General features: G+C 36.9%; 1 protein-coding gene across 2 annotated transcripts in view; it reads right to left on the bottom strand.

Moving 5' to 3' along the window:
* Positions 1-14841, bottom strand: part of LOC136848613 (cysteine and glycine-rich protein 1-like) — a 55481-nt gene extending 40640 nt beyond the window's left edge. The window contains exon 1 of one of the 2 annotated variants that reach the window (XM_067120994.1): positions 14629-14841. The gene's annotated coding sequence lies outside the window, so the exon portion shown is untranslated. Of the gene's footprint in view, positions 1-9065; positions 9154-14628 lie in introns of those variants that run through there. The other variant, XM_067121003.1, reaches the window with a different exon arrangement.
* Between the last annotated feature and the right edge of the window lie 1628 nt (positions 14842-16469).

Below are 16469 nucleotides of genomic sequence, written 5' to 3'. Positions count from 1 at the left end.
CCCTTTTCCGCTTTCCCCCGCAAACAATGGCACAATTCTCATTTTTCTTTTGTATCAAGGGCGATGATGCGCCATGCACACCGTAATACTCACATGGCATTTCTATAACTACAAAATATTAGCACCATAACATCATCAGCTGCATCCACATCAGCCAGATGTTTGTAAAATTGAATAACAAAACGTAAAACGGAGCATTTCACAACTGTGTTGGCACGGAAACATTCATATGAATTAAGAGATGTTGGCATCGTAAAAAAAAATATAAGCCTGATGTCTAGATGCAAGAGCAGAACTGGTGAATTTCCCTGTCACAAAACTGATTTAGGAATTCATCTTGAAGATTCCTTTTGCGTAAATCACTGAAAGGTCTAGCTTCTTTAAAACTCCTCCCATCACCACACGAAGGCGTTTCAGTACTTTTTATTACACAGTTGGCTTCGGTTTTGCAAGGACTTGGTTTGAATAAAAAGGTAGGCATCACCTCGTAAGGAAAAGCCAAATTTCACTGATGAATGTAGTAAGCACTATCAAATCGTAAACAACTGCAACTGGAGAAGGAAAACTGTAATGTGACTTTAACAAATATGATAGTTTGAATATCAGCTATATTATTTGAGAGACTAAATTTTTACGGAAATATTCTGAATGGTGTGCTTCCGAATTCTAAATATTTTCTTGGTACTGGCCAACAACTATCTAGTAAATGGTTTTTGATGTTAAACGAAAATCTATTACACAAGCATTATTCCACAAAAAAAAAAAAACCTGGGTCCCTCATCCAGAGTAGCCTCACACGATCAAAACCTATTACTTAAACACTGTTTGATCTTAGTGAGATCCATATAAGCTGGGTCCTTTCTGTACTCATGAAAAAATAAAATTATATGTGGGCATCTTATTGTAGTAAATAAAACTACTCATCCCCAATTTTGACTAAATCACGGCTGAAAACGCTTCCAAACATCTGTCAAGCTGAAGCGTCATCAGAGCTAAAGGATTTTACTGGGAAAACACAGACACAAGAAAAGTGAGTCAAGTGCTCACATATGTGCCTGTGACGATCAAACGGTAGAAAATAAGTCAGGGCCAGCATTATTATGCCCCCGAACACCCATTCTCCTCCACCTGGTGAAGCAATCTGGGTCACTTTTCCTGCACAATACTGTGCGTGATTTCATAACAGCACCAGGTGTTGTTACACTAGGCTGACCTTGTGCCAGCGCGGACTGATGCTGCACCACTTTGCTCTTCGTGCCATTTTATCGACTCCTCTTTTGCGACTGGTTATAATCATTACATGCACGTGATGTGAACGTTTAGCGTAGTTTCGCATCTTCGTGTTAAGTTTTATAATTTCAAGATATTTCACAGCCTGTTCCATACGTAAAGTATTTTGGAACAAGTGTTGGCGTTTTCCAATGGCATGTTCATTTTCCAATGACATGTTCATTTTCCAATGACATGTTCATGTTCATTTTCCAATGACATGTTCATTTTCCAATGACATGTTCATTTTCCAATGGCATGTTCACACGCGTTGTCAGAACTGTTTACGAATCGTTTCCTTCCGCTTAAACACAGTGGCGTAACTAAGGGGAGGGAGGCACTCTGGCATCTTTTGAGTAAATCTGCTGTGTTGTTTTAGTTTTAGCTTTATGAAGTAAAATAAATGACTGAGATGTTAAGGCTTAAAATGTGGGTTTAATTTTCACCACTTGGTACTTTTCAGAGTCAGCCCGGGCGCCACTAAGCTAGTTACGCCACTGCTCACACATCGGTTGCGTCGACGTTCCCGGTTTCTTTCTATACATCTTAAGCTGAAAGCCTCAACGACAGAGTCAGCATATTATAAAGCCCAAGAGAGCTCTACAGGAAAATCAGCCTGCAGGGCGGCAAGCGTATAGGAAAAGGTTATAAATACATAAATATGCGAGAATACACAATATAACCGATATATCTGAATTCAGGAGACGTCAGCAGAAAGCATTCAATGGAGACGTGAGGACCATTGTTTTCGACGATTCAGCCTATTCCTTTTTCTCCACCCTATCTACATTGACTTAGTCATCAAGTCGTTAAGTGTAACTTTGAAAAAAAAAGTTTACCTCAAGTTTATTTCTTATATTTTTATTCCTTCTTTTGCCAAAAATTCTACATTCCAAGTAGTCATACACGGCTGGTTTTATTCCATATTAAAGCATAATTCGACTGGCAATGAAAAATAAATAAAAAATATGAAGGTGTGGGGAGTATTCGTATACGAACAAGCATATATCTCTTATTCAGTATCGGATGTCCGAATGTCCAGCAAAACCTATTTATGCGGTTATTCAAAGCGTCATCCACGAGATCCGCGTTGACTCTCAACGACGTTTTCCGCAACTGCCGGCTGGAGTGAGTACTTCTCCTACAGATTTGTTATAAATGAAGACATTGATATCTTTTGGTAAACATTTAAGTTCAAAGTCAAGTTAATATCTTTTCATACGTAAGGAAGTTTGATGAAAGCTTCTACCTAGTTTGATTCACTCATCTGGCACTTGCTCATGAATTGAATTGAATTGAAGTGAATATAGAATTTAAGCCAGAGGCCAAGCACTGGGACCTATGAAGTCATTCAGCGCTGAAACGGTAAAAGATCTGAAAGGTGTAACAGGAGGAAAACCTCGCAGTTGCACTATGAATCAATTGTTAGGAGAGGGTGGAAAGTCAGGTGGAAGAGAATATGAAAGGAGGTACAGTAAAAGGAGCAAAAGGGGTTGCAGCTAGGTGCCGAAGGCAAGCTACGAAGAACCTTAAGTAATACCTACAGCCCACCGCATGAGGTGCACTGACGGCAGTACCCCACTACGGGGAGTTTAAAGTTGACATGAAAGCTGATGGCTACGTGGCAGCTATAATTGTAAAGCATGACCTCTAATTTCCTGTAAATCTTCTTGTCCTCAAGGCTAAAACTATTCAATTTATTCTTTTCCACTAACACCTGTTTCATCCATTAACTCAAGGCTATCAGCTGGGCCACACTAGCTATATTGAAACTACACTCCAATGTAAGGGTACGTACAGTAGAGGAAAAAAAATAGATTAAATGCAAGAATTCAAATTTTAAATAGTGTAATAAACGAGAACGAAGTCAGGGATGGCTGACAAAGTTTTAATTTTGTAGGGAGAGCTGAGAAAATCAATAACCTTGGAGAGTCTCAATCATCAAAAATGTGTCATAATGTAATACTGGACTTGCAATTTGTATTCCCCTTGGGTAAGTCATACTTTTGACAATCACGTCAAAGTTGGGTTTATATTCACCTATTGGATGACCGCAATTTGATTTGGCTATTGAACTTGCACTGATATTGTATTCAAATCTGATCATAAGTAACATTAACTAAAAGCATATATATATAACACAATGGTGGACTCCAGTTATTAAACAAAACTGCCTTAACTTTAATACTGTCTTTATTGTATACTGTGATAAATCTAAGACAGTTTATCAAACCATAAGTTTTCACCATAATCTTTTTATTAATATATTAAATGTTTGCTTAACAATACTCTACACAGATTGAAAAACCAAGAGATTCCATCTAAATGTAGTTAAATCAGACAAACAATTTGTCAGACAACGAAAATCCATTTGTTTGTATATATGGGATATATGCTAAATAAAAAAGAAAATTGGCACTTAGAACCAGCAAGACACAACAGTGTGAGGGTGGACCAGGGAAACCAGTTACCTCTAACATATTTCTTTATTTCCAACGTTTCGTACTAATTTCTCTATTACGTCATCAGGGATCTGTTAAGTATATCTTAGTTTAACCAGACCACTGAGAATAATGAAGAAATTACTCAAAAAGTTACTGTAACAGCTTTAAAAGTCATAAGGAAAATAAATAAAATTCGCCAAATACAATACAGCTAAAAACACAGCAGAACAAAAGACCGCTAACCAACCTTCGGTGGAGAGAGCAAACGACAGAATGCTTATAGACAGAGCTAACTCAGGTACAGTTGAGTAGAGGAGGTTTGGGTATTTAACTGGGGGACCAGTTGTTTGATAAACAATGACTTGAGTATACTGTGGGCAATTCGTGAGGATTATGCTGAAATCATTTCTTTCAATATGAGTTTTACAAATTTTAAATGAGCTGTGATATTAGAATGTTCTGGATTGGAGAGCCTACAACCAGTACGAAAGCTTATTCCCCGATGGGAGTAGATTTAACGTGGTGTATAAATATACTTGCCCTAAGTGTAACACTGGGACATACGTCGGATCTACGAGGAGGTTACTGTGGGTCAGAATTGGCTCCCATCGGGGAATAAGCTTTCATACTGGTTGTAGGCTCTCCAATCCAGAACATTCTAATATCAGAGCTCATTCTAAAATTTGTAAAACTCGTGTTGAAAGAAATTATTTCAACATAATAGGCCAAACAACAAATCCTCACGAATTGCCTATACTCGAGTCATTGTTTATCAAACAACTAGTTCCCCAGTTAAATACCTAAACCTCCTCTACTCAACTGTACCTGAGTTAACTCTGTCTATGAACATTCTGTCGTTTGCTCTCTCCACCTAAGGTCGGTTAGCGGTCTTTTGTTCTGTTGTGTTTTTAGCTGTATTGTATTTGGTGAATTTTGTTTATTTTTCTTAGGATTTTAAATCTTTTACAGTAACTTTTTGAGTAATTTGTGCATTATTCAACAGATCCCTCATGATGTAACAGAGAAATTATTACGAAACGTTGGAAATAAAGAAATATATTAGAGTTAACTGGTTTCCTGGTCCACCCTCACACTGATATATATATATATACAGTATATATATACAGTATATATATATATATATATATATATATATATATATATATATATATATATATATATATATGTGTATGTATATGTGTGTAAATATCCTTGAAATTGCCTCAAAGTATACGTGTAAGCTCTTGCACAAAAGTACAAGAGCTTACAGGATATACATATATATATAATTTAATATACTATATATATATATATATATATATATATATATATATATATATATATATATATATATGTATTATATATTATACATGTAGTATTTTTGTGCAAGAGCTTTACACGTATACTTTGAGGCAATTTCAAGGATATTACACACACACACACACACACACACACACACATATATATATATATATATATATATATATATATATATATATATATATATATATATATATATATATATATATATATATATAGTGTGTGAGCAAGAATTTCAATTTTCTAAATGCCAATTTTCTTTTTTATTTAGCATATATCCCATATAAACAAACGTATGGATCTTCGTCATCTAACAAATTGTTTGTCTGGTTCAACCACATTTAGATGGAATCTCTTGGCTATATATATTATATATACACATATGTATATTTATACATATACAGTATATGTCACTTCTATACGGGCATTACAAATACAAGCAGAGTATATAGCCTTGAGGGAGGTGAAACAAGAGTACAAGAGCTTTCACGTATACTCTGAGGCAATTTCAAATATACTACACACACTGGAACAAAATATTACTAAGAAGACTCGATTTTACAAACTACAATTAAGATTAAAAGGGTTTTTTACCATTTTTATACATACAAAGGTCAGTCACTGCATTCGCACTGACTCTTCAGATGAGAAACAGCAGCCTTGGATCTTCTCATGTACTTTGATAAAACAAGGTGAGGCAAAGAAGATACCAAAAATCACTAAGATATTTAGCTTTCCCTTTAAAATCTCCTCCAAACGTAGTAATATCCTAGTGAAAATGTGCACGTACAATCTCTTTTCTTTATGCCTATCGTTATTTGCTCTTACTTTACTCCCTTATTGTGTCTTTGGTATAACTGCACTGTTACTCTTGTTTTGTTATCTCTTCAAGTTAGGATAATTATGCTCTCTCTTTTTTTTTCATTTATTGTTATGAACTGAAAAACCATGTTCACACTCTTTGCTTCGTTTGTCATTATGAGGGGGAACTGTGCTCTCACTCCCATCCCGTACATCTTATTTGCCGAGGACAATTTGTTGCCCAATTTTCCACATTAAGGAAGAATTTTGGAATGGCATTTCGATAGGTAGGTTGAAAGATGTCTCTCCTTATATTTCTGAGGCAAAAGTTGTTGCTGCCACAGAAACAAACCCTTTAAAAACTGGAATTTCTTCAGAAGGAGCGAGAGAGGAAGCTAAGTAAACTCAAGTTTTTCACCGCCTCTTGTGGAAGACTATTACAGAAAGTGAAACCTTCCAGGAAATTCAGTTAGAAGAAACAAACTTGTTTGAGATGTTTTACAGATATAACGAAAAACTATTATTTCTTTTTGAATTAAGGTAATGCATGAATGGATTCACTGCAAAACAAAATAAATTTCTAAAAAAGATTATTAGGCCCGAAAATCTTAGTTCGATCTGGAGAAAACGTGTTGTTGGTCAGTGGTACTAAAGCATGGGTTTTTCATTGTATATTACACGGCAAATAAAAACTTCTGGCGAAACTTTGTACGGTTCGCCCTTAGAGTAAACAAACATAAAATAGAGTACAATATATTTATCAGAACTGCTCCAGTCATTTAAAATGTCCTCTAGTTTCGCTTAATGAATCAGTGTTTCATTCCGTACGTGGTCAAATTTTAAAACTCAAATTTTCACACTTTAACCACAAAAAAAAAAAAAATGAACTACTAGGCAACAGTTGCCGTTGCCCAGAGAAGGGGCGTTTCTCCTCGCCAAAGGGCCTGGCCTCTTGTTGACACAGTAACTCGGCTAAGCCTGGACAGTGTTTCAGGCAAATATGACGTCAGCGATTACTATAACTATCGGTGGCAAAATATTTGCGAGGCTGTAGAGGCTATATATAAAATTTGAAATGGGGACAAGACTCTTTAGGACTAAGATGACTATTCTGAGGTGATTTTAAAGCAAAACTTATTTTTGTTTCTGTGTTCCGTAATCGTTTTCCATTTTATAAAAGTAGTTCTTCTTGTGTTTTAGAGAAGTTGCCTTTACTCTATTTTTATTAGCTGCAACACTCGTGGCAACCTGGTTAGGAAAATGGGTGATTCTTTACTGTTACTGAGATCAACTTTGAATGATCTGTATTGCAAGCCATCTTTTTTCACCACTGTAATCGGATTCGCCAGAATGTGAACTGTCGTTGAATGGAGTGTCCTGTTCTTCCCATAAAAGATGCCTACTCCAAGAATACGAACCAGTGCTTATTCTTTTCATTTCATAGACTTTTTTTTGTTTTTGTTATTGTTGTGTATATACAATGAAGCAGAAGTGTTGGTGACAGGTGTTGTATTTCAGTAATGAATGTCACCTCGCGCAATGAATGCTGGCAATTTGTTGCTGTAATGTTCAACGAAGGTATATAAATAAAGCTTTTCTCCAAACGGTATTCCAAATCAAAATTGAAATGGACACGCAATCTACACCAAGTTGTCTTTCTGCTGAATAATGTGTAATGCGAAGCATTGTGGAATAAGAACTGAAATTAGTAATAGGACACAATTTAGATTTTTCTCGATTCTGCTAGAAGAGCATGGTTTCGGAGAAACTAGAAGTTACATCTCCAGTTTGTGTGATTTATCCACATTGCCTGAAACAATATTCTCCCAAATTCGTCAATTTCTTCCGCCGCTTTCCAGAAAGGTGAACAGACTCGCTCCTTTTTCATGGGAAGCATGAACCCCTGAATAGGCCCGTACACACTACACAGCATATCCGGATTCCAACCGTCACTTGCGTTTCCCCCCGGCCCTTCCTCCATCCCTCCCGCTCGACTCCTTCCCTCCTCCTCCTCCACTGTTTTCTCAGGCTAACGGTCCTCCTGGTGATGGTGATGGTGATGGTGGGGCTTCTCCAGTCCTCCCCGGTCCCCAACAGCCCAGAGGTGGTCGAGCTCGATCACAAAATTCCTGAATCAAGAGGCTTTGCAAAACGGTTACGCGAATTAGTTTAAATACACGCATGCACACCATGGTACTTATTTACACTTTGATTATTTATTAAGCACGCTTATACTTGAATTTATTCAATAAACTAGTGCTGAATTAACATAAGATACGCTTAAACGTGAAACTATTTATTGAAAAAGGTTCCTTTTTCTTTACTAATAACACAAGCGAACGCGCAGTACGAACTGGAAAACAATTCGCTGTGCCAGCTAGAAAAGACTGAACAAATTATTCACAGATATTCGTTCGTTGTAATATTAACAGACAATAAAGCAACTGATGCACAAATTAAAACTTACAGACTACGTAATTGCACATATCCTCCCTGCGTTGAATTATGCCTCAAGAAGCTTCAACATAAAATCCGAAGGAATGGCAAAAGCAAACTTTTTTGATTTTGTATTTGTGGAACTGGTCATTCACTAGATACTCAGGGCAAGAAAGTCACTCCTGTGTCGTCCAGGATTAGAGCAAAACCAACTACCGCAAATACAATAAGTTACAATATCTGCTCTGTGCATCAGTTGGTCTCATACTTTTCATTTGAATTTTTTGGCTAATATGCAATTTTGTAGTTAACAGTAACATTTAATTTACGGAGTAAATATCGTATAATCTTAAATAATCTTAAAAACTAGGCCATTCAACCTCTTCCTTTATTATGCCCACTGTTTACAAAGAAAAGAACTCTTTTAGAAACTCAAAGAATTACCGCCGAATGTTGTTTCCCGAAACCCTTTTATCCCGGCAGTAACCATCAAGTAAAAAAGCATACTGGAACTAAAGGCCAAACATTGTTCGCAAATCAAGTTACCAAGAACATCCTCTTCCCCATTAACAACATGAATTCCCCACATCTGGGAGGAATCTGCAATCCTGGGCATCTCAGACACCACGCCCAAGGTAGGAGCTGGCAGAAGAACGCAACCCCCGGGAAACCTCTTTTTGTCGAAAACAGTTAAACAACCTAAAAAGACTACTCACTCTTCGTACGGAAACAGACGAGGAAAAAAGAAGGAAACTTTTTAGATCAAAACAATGACCTCCGTGAGAACTTCCTTACGGTTTAGGGACGTCCCTAAAGGAACAAAGGAAATACCATTTCCTTCTGCTCGTTTATGCTCTCTTCCGGGCAACTCGCCAGCCATCTCAACCCACATTGGTACAGTAATCGGGCTTTCTGGATCCACGTACCTGCCAGCCGTATGAACTCTATGCCTGTTTAATATATACCCTCTTCGCTAATTTTTTAGAACTGCGACAGAAAAATCACCAACTTTCAAATCGCGATAATACAGTTATTATAAACTTGTATTTTTTAAAATTATGTTAATATTATGTACATTATATTAACGTTAATTTTCAGTAATGAGTTTTGAAAAAGGTTTATTATTTTTGTGATATTTGCAAAAATGTGCGAATATGTCTTTTCCTTTTGTTTTTGCTCTAATTCCCCATTCATGCACTAAAATGTGTTTTATCATGTTTTTTTATGGAATAAAATCTCCAAAGATGTACTTTGTATTGTTATCTTTTCTTGTTTACAATGTTGTATGGAAATACTATAAAAAAAAAATCGCCCAAACCCCACCCCAAATTTTCTTAACCTTAAAAAAATCCAAAAATTTCGAAAATACTATCGCACATACTTAATAAATATTAATATACAAGTCATGGAGTATGATGATAATACTTCTTATAAACCTGTGAGTAATGATTAATGCTGGTCACTTTGTAATCTTTTGTGAGGATGTACCCTTGAAAGTAATCATTGCGAATGACGGGCTGGGCAACATTCTGGAACTGCTTGGCCCCTACACTCCTGATTGCCTTTTTAGCTCAAGTAAGTTGCTCAAGTCAAGGATGTCTTCTCCTGTCAAGTGGTGCCAGTGGAACCTCTTCTTACGGGAGTTTGGTCTTCTCACAGTACCCCATGGGCGTCATTATGCTTTCACACCTCCTATTATTCAACTCTATAACGGCAATAGAGCTGTCACATGCAATATATGACTGTCCAGACACTAGACAGTACAGCTTGATTCTGTCAAAGCGCTGCAGGCAAACTTTGCGAAGTAGTGCAGGGATCACAACAGTTTGCTTTTAACCGCAACAGTAGTCAGCAAGTATTCAGAGGTTCTTCTGATGATTTGGGATGTTGAGTACTAAGCCCGCAACCACATCAAAAGACTAACTTGGTATTTCAGTGAGCCCTCGGACTGCAAAATGCTCTTCCTACAGGTACACAAGTGATTTCATATTTCTTGATATTGTGTCCACAGATGTTGTATAACCACTATTTGCAGGTGTAGCACGCCAAGCTGAAGGTGAGGATATTGCATGGTCTGCTTAAGCCCAAGGTGACAAAGACCTAGTCATCATCACTATTTGCAACTCTTTAAGGAATGGAATATAAAATTTAGGCCCAAGGCCAAGCGCTGGGACCTATGGGGTCATTTAGCGCTGAAACGGAAACTGTGACCAAAAAAGGTTTGAAAGGTGTAACAGGAGGAAATCCTCACAGTTGCACTATGAGACAATTGTTAGGAGAGGGTGGAAGATAAGATGGAAGAAAGAGAATATGATGGAGGTGTAGTAAAAGGAATGAAAGGGGCTGCATATACACATTTACATTTTCAAATATTGAGCCAGGAGAAGGGACAGGCATCTTAACCGACTTCTCGCGACACATTTTCAAGCCGCATTGTCAAAAGAATAAGATTAATTAGATAAATCTAAACATTGTATACTAGCAAGAACCCATCCGAGTAGTCGAAGTGAGGAGACTAAAAGGAGCAGTTTTTAAAAAAACAATGACAAAAAGTCTGTACCAGCAAATTAGGCAACAAACACCTGTGCAGATGATAGGTATGTGTGTTTTTGGAGTTGGGACTCTCTTTTTCATTAAATCAGATTCTAAAATGCTAAAGTCGGTTTCATTGTTTACTCTACCAACAATCTTGAAGTGTTTATATTCTTTGTAGGTTATACATAAGAGTTGGAATGTCCCCTATGTGATTCTACCAACAATCTTGAAGTGATTTTATATTCTGGGGAGCTCTGGAGACAGAAACAAGAGGGGGTGAAACGGTTTTGACCCTTGGTTTGGGTTTTAGGTTAAAGTTTGTCCGTCCGCACTTTATTCTGTCGGCCCTCAGATCTTAAAAACTACTCAGGCTAGGGCTGCAAATTGGTATGTTGATCATCCACCCTCTAATCATCATTACATACCAAATTGCAGCCCTCTAGCCTCAGTAGTTTTTCTTTAGGGTTAAAGTTAGTCATAATCGTACTTCTGACAACGATATAGGATAGGCCACCACCGAGCCGTGGTTAAAGTTTCATGGGCCGCGGCTCATGGAGCATTATACTGAGACCACCTAAAGATAGATCTATTTTCGGTGGTCTTGATTATACACTGTAGCGGCTGTACAGAAAACTCGATTGCGCCGAAGAAACTTCCACGCATTTTTTACTTCTTTGGTAATAAGTTTAAGATCAACAGCAAGGAGAACTGAAAAATCTATAGGCATTTTCTCCTAAATATATTATTATGCAGGAAAGGAAAAGTAGCATATAGCCATGGAGGAAAGCAATTATCTTTAAATTTCGCTAGGAATAGAATTCATTGGTGAAAATTTAACCAATTCGATGTATTAGCAAAAGCCTGTGAAGTAGAGTCGAGATAGCATTAATCTTAAAGTTCACAAAATGAGCTGTAAAAACACTTCTAAAATCTTCGGTGTAAGAAGAGCCTTGGATATCCCTAGGAATAAGAAGGTCCAATAAAAGTAATTTATAGTCTGCTTCCTTGTCCAGAGTAAACTTTATATTGGTGTGCTGTCTGTTTACAAGTTCTAAAAATGCATCAGCAACACATGCTTGAACATTTTTGGAACTCTTTTGACAGCCCCAACAATAAGACCACTACCATCTGCACTCGTGTTTGTTGCCTAATTTGCTGTTCCAGACTTCTTGTCATTGATTTTTTTTTTTTAAAGCTCCTTTCAGTCTCCTCCCTTCCACTGCTCGGATGGGTTCTGGCATGTAATACAATGTTTAGCTTTATCTAATTAATCTTACTCTTTTTAGTACTTTTCCGTGTTCTAGTGTTTGCTGTGGAATAGATATGATTGCGTGTTACGCGCAAAATTATACTGTTATAGTGTCTTTAATTTTTCCGTCGTTTACGGTGCGACCTGCAAATGTGTCGCGAGACTTCGGCTAATAAAGCTTTGTTTCAGATGCTTGTCCCTTCGCTTCATCTTCGAGTGCTATGGAACAACGGCTCCTTCTCTTGGATACATACATACATAAATATTTACATATATACCGTATGTGTATATATACATATGTGTGTATCAGGCTTCTTCTAACGGCCTGTAAATGCGTTGCAGATAACGTGAATCTATATTACGAAATAAGAGAGAATTCCCCACTCCCCTCACACCCCGCAGCCATTCCTGTATCCTTCCATCTATAACCTTTGACCCTTCCTCCCTCCCCATGGAGTATGAGTAACAGCAAAGCTTTCTGGTTTCAACCACCTTGGGGTCCTCTCAAGCCCTTCTCTCTCAAACCGAGACCACCTTCCTCAAACCCCTACTTCACCACCACCGTAGCATGGTTCGTGCTCCCAGCTATTATTTCATTGTCTCGCCCCTAATTCAGCTGTGTTAACATCTCCCTACTTTCATACTTTTCCGAGTATGGTGGTTGCATTTATGATCTATAACTTTAAAAGGTTTGCAGAGTAACCTATGACGATCTGATTTAACATACTTGTTTTTTAACACATTATAAAGTTTAGTAACAATGTATCATCTTCGTTTTAATCCTTAGGTGTGTATATTTGTTGTGTAAATAATCATGATACGTGGGGCATGTCAGAGATCTGAATCGTTGATGAGCATTATCTGTTCCAAGTGACCTTTTTACTTAAATAATATTATGGTTCTTTTAACAACTTTCTTTAAAAACTGAGATTCAGTTATATCACTCTCCGAAGTGTTATGCTTGGAAACCGTCAACAATCGCAATTACGTAAAGAAGTTATGTAGTCGCATTTTGGTTATTAATTTCAAGTGTCAAATGCAGATGTTATACAGTACACAGTACTTGATCCGGCACCGTCATGTTGCACGCAACCTTCAACCGTCGAAACACCTCCCAGCTGTCCAAATCATGTTCAAATATTCAGTTTTTCAACATTTTCTTGCAACTTCTCTTTGAGTACTGTCAATTTCTATACACATAGATTTCACATCCAACGTTACGAATACTTCACATTAACATAACCGACTAATTTCAATCTGCAACACTTTTATACGGGCCACTTTGTCAGCACTTCGTCGTCAGTTACACTGTCCTATCCAAGACGAACTTTTATCATTTACTACCAAATTATGGAAGTTGTTTCTCGGCATCCCAAGAAATACATTACCTTTCTTTGCAACGTTGTATAGCTGAGGAGTGGCAGTTAGGATAATTCAAATTCTGATTTGGAACATGCAAAAATAATCATTCATCTTGCACAAGAGAAAGAGACGTGAACGGAATAAGAGAGAAGATACGTTATTAGAAATTCAAATGCCAAAGAGGCACCTCTTCATTTTTTCGTATGAAAGCTGATCTTGCGAGAAAACGGTATGTAGGCAATGTGCTTGGCAGACAAGCAAGGCTATATTGTACATAACCTAATCCTGAGAACTCATGGTTATACTAAATTAACGTGACTAAATTTTGTAACACGGCTTGGATAGGATACTGATGGGATAAATTTTGTAACACGGCTTGGATAGGATACTGATGGGATAAGTTCTAATTCGTCTAAATAAATGTGGCTCGAGAGCCTAAATTTCAGAAAATCAAATCGGGAGCTTTCCTTGATAGTGACACCCGGCATATATCACCTTGCGCCTGCGGCGTGTTTAGTAGAAGCCCGTTGGGGATGAACGTAAAAACATAAACAAAAGACTGTAAATATCATAAAGATAATGACCCCACAGAAAAACTGGTCCTACATAACGACATTAATAAGTGAATTACAGGTGAACATTACACAACTGACAATTGTTGTTTTCTTGGATTTCTCTAGCAAACAGCCGCCTGAATGTGGTCAAGAGCAGCCCACCATGGATTGTTTTACCGCCCAGGCCCATAGGCTACGGGAAGTAACATGATACTTGTAGACACTTGAAAAGGTGAAAGAACATAAAAGTTATGTTGTGTTGTGCATTCACCGGATAGTCCGGTTACGTTTTGTATTTTTCAGCACATCAAATATTTCACTGTCAGTTAGAAACGATGTAACTCCCATAACGATTTTTTTTTTCTTTTTGAACGAAATTCTAGAACTGAAAAAGCGCATATAGGTCGCAGCTAAGCTAGTATAATTTATTTTGCAAGCAATATGATTTTTTTCACGAAAGTACGATGTAAATACAGCAGAGCCTTTATTGAAACTGACGAAAAACACCCACATAACGGCATTACATTCACATGTTGCCTGTATCGTACGTACATACGCATTTTCGTATACGTTATCTAGCCTACTGAAGAATCTGCTTAATAAGAATTAAGAAAAGGTGTAGTGAAACAGATGTAAAATGAAAAGTGGACTTAATTACCTGCGAAAGTCTGAGATGTTAATGGCAACTGTAATCAACAAATAAGTTTCTTGTCGCGATCCAGCTTCCAAACATACGCACACATCTACACTCAACAGTTACCCAAGCACAACTAACACGATACGGTGGAGAACGAGAAGGGAGAGAGACTATGAAGGAAGCGAGGGGCGATCGCTACAGTGAGACGACGAAGGTGCGGAGGCGCGCCACTGTGATGGCGGTACAGCTGACAACATTGTATTTTCTTCTCTTTTGTTCTTAAACATAATTTTGATGATTCTTAACGTCATCATATTATCCCATTAACATTTTGCTGTAAAAATAGCATTGCTGTTGTATCGTCGTTCATGAACCTTTTACCTGGTTTCTAAGGAATTTACTTTGGTTATTAGATTTTGATTAGAAATGACGTGTTACGAGTGATATATTCATGTAAATTAAATCTTTGCACCAATGTGTAGGCTATTGCGTTTTCCCAGTTGACTACCGAGAGAATGAAGGTCGCCAAACATCATTATGACACGTGGTACAATGGTAGCCGATAAAAACCAATCCAACATGGCTGATGTGGTCTCTGCAAATTGCTCCTCTTTACCGGTTTTCTTTCTTTATTTATTTCTTTATATTGTGCAACATTCCTAAACCAGTCACAAACTGCTTAATAAAATTATTTTTGTCAAAACGACATGAAAAGACTGCAGATATGATTGGTACGATACTGATTTTAATATCTAATTACCTGTGTACTGAATTTATTTTAAAATTAAAAAGAATATGATGGCAAAATCTAGGAATTTCGTTTTACAGTGTGTAAGTAGTTTGGCAAGATCTGGTATTAACTTCTAATAAAAAAAATTACCAAATAACGAATCATATGACACCTGAAGTTTTGGCGGGCCGAAATTGTGACATTTTTCAAATAACCTGCAAATTTGTTTATTTACGAATAATGATAAAATGTTTGCAAATAAGAGAGAGATTATGATGATGAAGAAAATTTTTATATTTTGCCATATAGATTGAAGGTGTGTCATGACCACTCTTGCTGGATCAAGGGATAAAGTCTCTTACGGTCAAACATAGCTAAGACCTAAAGACGAAAGAGGAAAAGGAAGAAAAACAATACTTAAACAAGAATCTTCACCATACGGAATAATAATAATAATAATAATAATAATAATAATAATAATAATAATAATAATAATAATAATAATCTTCAAAAGGAGTCTTACTCAAGTTATTACTAATAATGATAATACATGCGTTAAGGTTTGAGAGATATGATTCATATAAACATGAAAAGTGTTTATTTAGGTCTTCTGGTATTAGACCTACATGATTATGAAACTGGAAGGTATAAGACCTGTGTTTATTTTATTGCTAAACATATATTTCATGAAATTCAAGATTCCTGTATAAAATATCAATCGATCTCACACCACTGCTAATACCAGAAGACCTAAATAAACACTTTTCATGTTTATATGAATCATATCTCTCAAACTTTAACGCATGTATTATCATTATTAGTAATAATAACTTGAGCAAGACTCCTGTTGAAGATTATCAGACAACGCAACACAAATTATGAGAGTAAACAGCACAGAGAAGATGCCGAGGATTATTTTACCCCTATCAGACAACTTCCATGAAACAGTAATTATATAGACGTCCCTTCAAATTCAGTGTCCTGGAAAATGTATGTAGGCATCGGGCAGTTTTTGAATTTTGACCTTTTTCCAGTACTGCGTAAAAGGGGAAATTTTACTGTAACTTGTTTGTAATGAAGAGAGTGGAATCTTCCCTGCTAAAGAAACGTGTATTGTCGTTTTATCACAGTA

This window comes from Macrobrachium rosenbergii, chromosome 2 (genome assembly GCF_040412425.1).
Source record: "Macrobrachium rosenbergii isolate ZJJX-2024 chromosome 2, ASM4041242v1, whole genome shotgun sequence".
In the NCBI taxonomy this organism is placed as follows: domain Eukaryota; kingdom Metazoa; phylum Arthropoda; class Malacostraca; order Decapoda; family Palaemonidae; genus Macrobrachium; species Macrobrachium rosenbergii.
This window is presented reverse-complemented; position numbering and strand designations above follow the sequence as displayed.